This window comes from Erinaceus europaeus, chromosome 6 (assembly GCF_950295315.1).
Source record: "Erinaceus europaeus chromosome 6, mEriEur2.1, whole genome shotgun sequence".
In the NCBI taxonomy this organism is placed as follows: domain Eukaryota; kingdom Metazoa; phylum Chordata; class Mammalia; order Eulipotyphla; family Erinaceidae; genus Erinaceus; species Erinaceus europaeus.
In genome coordinates, this window is record NC_080167.1 from 38,675,851 (window position 1) to 38,680,949 (window position 5,099).

General features: G+C 39.5%; 1 non-coding gene across 1 annotated transcript; it reads left to right on the forward strand.

Annotated features, from left to right (window-relative positions):
* Window positions 1–4,708: 4,708 nt before the first annotated feature.
* LOC132539209 (U1 spliceosomal RNA) lies at window positions 4,709–4,869 on the forward strand. Its single transcript, XR_009550501.1, has one exon. It is a non-coding gene; the product is annotated as a U1 spliceosomal RNA (small nuclear RNA).
* The last annotated feature ends 230 nt before the right edge of the window (window positions 4,870–5,099 follow it).

Consider the following 5,099-nt stretch of genomic DNA (forward strand, 5'->3'; position numbering starts at 1 on the left):
TTTTACATTCAACAGTAAATACAATAGTTTGTACATGCATAACATTCCCCAGTTTCCCATTTAACAATACAACCCCCACCATGTCATTTATCATCCTTCATGGATCTTTTACTTTGGTGTAATACTCCAATTCCATTTCAGGTTCGACTTGTGTTTTCTTTTCTGATCTTGTTTTTCAACTTCGGCCTGAGAGTGAGATCATCCCGTATTCATCCTTCTGTTTCTGACTTATTTCACTCAACATGATTTTTTCAAGGTCCATCCAAGATCGGCTGAAAATGGTGAAGTCACCATTTTTTACAGCTGAGTAGTATTCCATTGTGTATATATAGCACAACATGCTCAGCCACTCATCTGTTGTTGGACACCTGGGTTGCTTCCAGGTTTTGGCTATTACAAATTGTGCTGCCAAGAACATATGTGTACACAGATCTTTTTTTTAAATTTATTTCTTTATTGGGGAATTAATGTTTTATATTCAACAGTAAATACAATAGTTTGTACATGCATAACATTCCCCAGTGTCCCATTTAACAATACAACCCCCACTATGTCGTTGATCATCCTTCATGGACCTGTATTCTCCCTACCCACCCACCCCAGAGTCTTTTACTTGGGTGCCATATGACAATTCTATTTCAGGTTCTACTTGTGTTTTCTTTTCTGATCTTGTTTTTCAACTTCTGCCTGAGAGTGAAATCATCCCATATACATCCTTCTGTTTCTGACTTATTTCACTCAACATGATTTTTTCTTTTTTTTTTTTTTTTTTTTTATTTAAGAAAGGATTAACAAAACCATAGGGTAGGAGGGATACAACTCCACACAATTCCCACCGCCCAATCTCCATATCCCACCCCCTCCCCCTATAGCTTTCTCATTCTCTATCCCTCTGGGAGCATGGACCCAGGATCATTGTTGGTTGCAGAAGGTAGAAGGTCTGGCTTCTGTAATTGCTTCCCTGCTGAACATGGGCGTTGACTGGTCGGTCCATACTCCCAGTCTGCCTCTCTCTTTCCCTAGTAGGGTGGGTCTCTGGGGAAGCTGAGCTCCAGGACATATTGGTGGGGTCTTCAATCCAGGGAAGTCTGGCCGGCATCCTGATGACACCTGGAACCTGGTGACTGAAAAGAGAGTTAACATACAAAGCCAAACAAATTGTTGAGCAATCATGGACCCAAAGCTTGGAAAAGTGGAGAGGAAGTATTAGGGAGGTACTCACTGCAAACTCTAGTGTACTTCTGCTTTCTTACTTTGGTGCCATACTCCAAACTCAGTCAATTTCTGCTTTGCGTTTCTACTTCTTTTTTTTTTTTTTTTTTACATGCATAACATTCCCCAGATTCCCATTTAACAATACAACCCCCACTATTTCATTCATCATTTTTCATGGACCTGTATTCTCCCCACCCACCCACCCACCCCAGAATCTTTTACTTTGGTGTAATATTCCAATTCCATTTCAGGTTCGACTTGTGTTTTCTTTTCTAATCTTGTTTTTCAACTTCGGCCTGAGAGTGAGATCATCCCGTATTCATCCTTCTGTTTCTGACTTATTTCACTCAACATGATTTTTTCAAGGTCCATCCAAGATCGGCTGAAAACGGTGAGGTCACCATTTTTAACAGCTGAGTAGTATTCCATTATGTATATATACCACAACTTACTTAGCCACTCATCTGTTGTTGGACACCTGGGTTGGTTCCAGGTTTTATCTATTACAAATTGTGCTGCCAAGAACATATGTGTACACAGATCTTTTTGGATGGATGTGTTGAGTTCCTTAGGATATATCCCCAGGAGGGGAATTGCAGGGTCATAGGGTAGGTCCATTTCTAGCCTTCTGAGAGTTCTCCAGACTGTTCGCCACAGAGGTTGGACCAATTGACATTCCCACCAGCAGTGCAGGAGGGTTCCTTTGACCCCACAGCCTCTCCAGCATTTGCTGCTGTTACCTTTTCTGATGTATGACATTCTCACAGGAGTGAAGTGATATCTCATTGTTGTCTTGATTTGCATTTCTCTGACAGAGACTTGGAACATTTTTTCATGTGTTTCTCGGCCTTTTATATCTTTTCTGTGGTGAATATTCTGCCCAAGTCCTCCCCCCATTTTTTGGGTGGGGTTATTTGTTGTCTTGTTGTTGAGTCTGGCAAGCTCTTTATATATGTTGGTTATTAAACTCTTATCTGATGTATGGCATGTAAAGATCTTCTCCCATTCTGTGAGGGGTCTCTTGGTTTGGGTAGTGGTTTCTTTTGCTGTGAAGAAGCTTTTTAATTTGATGTAGTCCCATAGGTTTATACTTGCTTTAGTCTTTTTTGTAATTGGATTTGTTTCATTGAAAATGTCTTTAAAATGTATGCAGAAAAGAGTTCTGCCAATATTTTCCTCTAAGTATCTGATAGTTTGTGGTCTAACATCCAAGTCCTTGATCCACTTGGAATTTACTTTGGTATTAGGTGAAATACAGTGATTCAGTTTCATTCTTCTGCATGTTTCAACACCATTTGTTGAAGAAACTCTGTTTTCGCCATGTAATAGTCTGGGCCCCTTTGTCAAAGATTAGATGTCCATGCGTGTGGGGCCTCATTTCTGGGCTCTCAATTCTATTCCACTGGTCAGTGTGTCTGTTCATGTTCCAGTACCAAGCAGTTTTGATGACAATGGTCCTATAATACAGTTTGAGATCTGGGAGTGTGATGCCTCCGGTTCTGTTTTTTCTCAAGATTGTTTTGGCAATTCTAGGTCTTTTCTGGTTCCAGATAAACATTTGTAGCATTTGTTCTATTCTCCTAAAAAATGTGGTTGGGATCTTGATGGGGATAGCATTAAATTTGTAGATGGCTCTGGGTAATATATTCATTTTGATGATGTTAATTCTTCCAACCCATGAACATGGAATATCTTTCCACTTCTTTGTGTCTTTTTCAATTTCTTTGAGTAGTGACTCATAGTTTTCAGTGTACAAGTCTTTCACTTCTTTGGTTAGGTTTACTCCTAGATATTTTATTGTTTTTGTTGCTATAGTAAAAGGAATTGATTTCTGGATTTCGATTTCTTCTAACTTAGTGTTTGTATAGAGGAATGCCACTGACTTTTGAATGTTAATTTTGTAGCCTGACACCTTACTGTATTGCCTGATGATTTCCAAAAGCTTCTTGCTGGATTCCTTAGGTTTTTCCATGTATACTATCATGTCATCTGCAAATAAGGAGAGTTTGACTTCTTCTCTTCCAATCTGTATGCCTTTAATTCCTTGCTCCTGCCTGATTGCTATGGCAAGAACTTCCAACACTATGTTGAATAGTAATAGTGATAGTGGGCAGCCCTGTCTAGTACCTGATCTGAGGGGAAATGCTTCCAGTTTTTTACCATTGAGTATGATGTTGGCTGTAGGTTTGCTATATATAGACTCCACTATCTTCAGGAATTTTCCATCTGTTCCCATTTTTTGTAGTGTTTTGATCATAAAGGGAGGTTGTATTTTGTCAAAGGCTTTCTCTGCACCTATTGATATGACCATGTGGTTTTTGGTCTTGCTTTTGTTGATGTGGTGGATCACATTGATTGATTTACGTATATGAAACCAACCTTGCGTGCCTGGGATAAACCCCACTTGGTCATGATGAATAATCTTTTTGATATACTGCTGTATCCGGTTGGATAGAATTTTGTTCAATATTTTTGCATCTATGTTCATCAGAGATCATTTATTTTTTAAACCTGAGTGTCCTACCTTTTAGGTAGAATAAAAATTAAAGTTATGCGATGAGAGAGGATGAGTTGGGAGGTTGAGGTTTAAAGATCATTACACAAATGGAATAGTACCATTATCCATGAAAAGTTTAACTGAGCTACAGGTTAAGGGTGTGAGCTAGATTTTCCTTAACGTATTTAAAACTTTATTATGATGTAAAACACTAAAACTGCAGAATCTGTGATACACCCTGCAAAGAAATAGGCAATTGCCTAGAAAGGAAAGCAGCTATGCAAAGGAAGTTCTGAAAAGCAAAAGGTGGAAGAATAAAGATAAAACTATCCAAAACATGGAGGATAAAGGAAAGCGAGCCAGAGGACTTGGGTCAAGGACTGTAGGATGACAGAAAGAAGAACAACAGACAAGGGAACAGATGAGTAGCAAAAGCCAATAACAGGTCAAACAAACAAAATTCCAGATGCATCAATAATAGAGATATAAAGCAGGTTACTCCGTACTATGGGTGAGGTCAAAAGCTAAAAATGAGATTGGTTCTCCAAAATCCCAGGTTCATTCCCCTGCACCACCATAAGCCAGAATTGAGCAGTGCTCTGTTAAAAAAAAAAAAAAAAAAGATTGGTTAGAAAGCCTTTAAAAGTGGACAAGAGGGGAATCATGGAAGCAGTGCCATGGTTTTTCAGTCTCTGAATCCCCACAGAAAAGCAACTATATAGCAAACACAAAAATCTATGAAGAGAATTACAACAAACTTTAAATCTCAAAATGTACGTGGGTGGGGTACTTCAGGGGGTAAACACACATGGCATGAGACTTGAGGACTGGCGTAAGGATCCCGGTTCAAGCCCCTGGCTCCCCACCTGCAGGGAGTCGCTTCACAAGCAGTGAAGCAGGTCTGTAGGTGTCTTTCTCTCCCTCTCTCTGTGTTCCCCTCCTCTTTCCATTTCTCTCTGACCTATCCAGCAAAATAAAAATAATAATAACCACAACATATTTACCTGGCAGGGGAGATACCATGATCTCAAAGGTGGTTTTCTAGGGTGAGGCTTATCCATTGCACTCCAGATGTGCTGACCCCTGTGATGTTCCCAAATGTGGGAATTCGACTCCATAATTTTGGTAATGGGAGACTGCATTCGGGCTCTCACCTAATAAAAAATAATAATAATAACCACAACTGATAAAAACAAGGGCAACAAAAAAGGAAAATAAAATATTTTTTTAAAATGTATGTGGGTGAAGAAGACAACCTATTACAGCAACAAGACTGCACTGTGCCTCTGGCATGTATTCAGGAGAAACAGAGGCCATCTAGGGAACTTGAAAATAGAACTTGAGAATCACCATTGGAATGCACAGCAAGCCAAATGAGACATTTGAG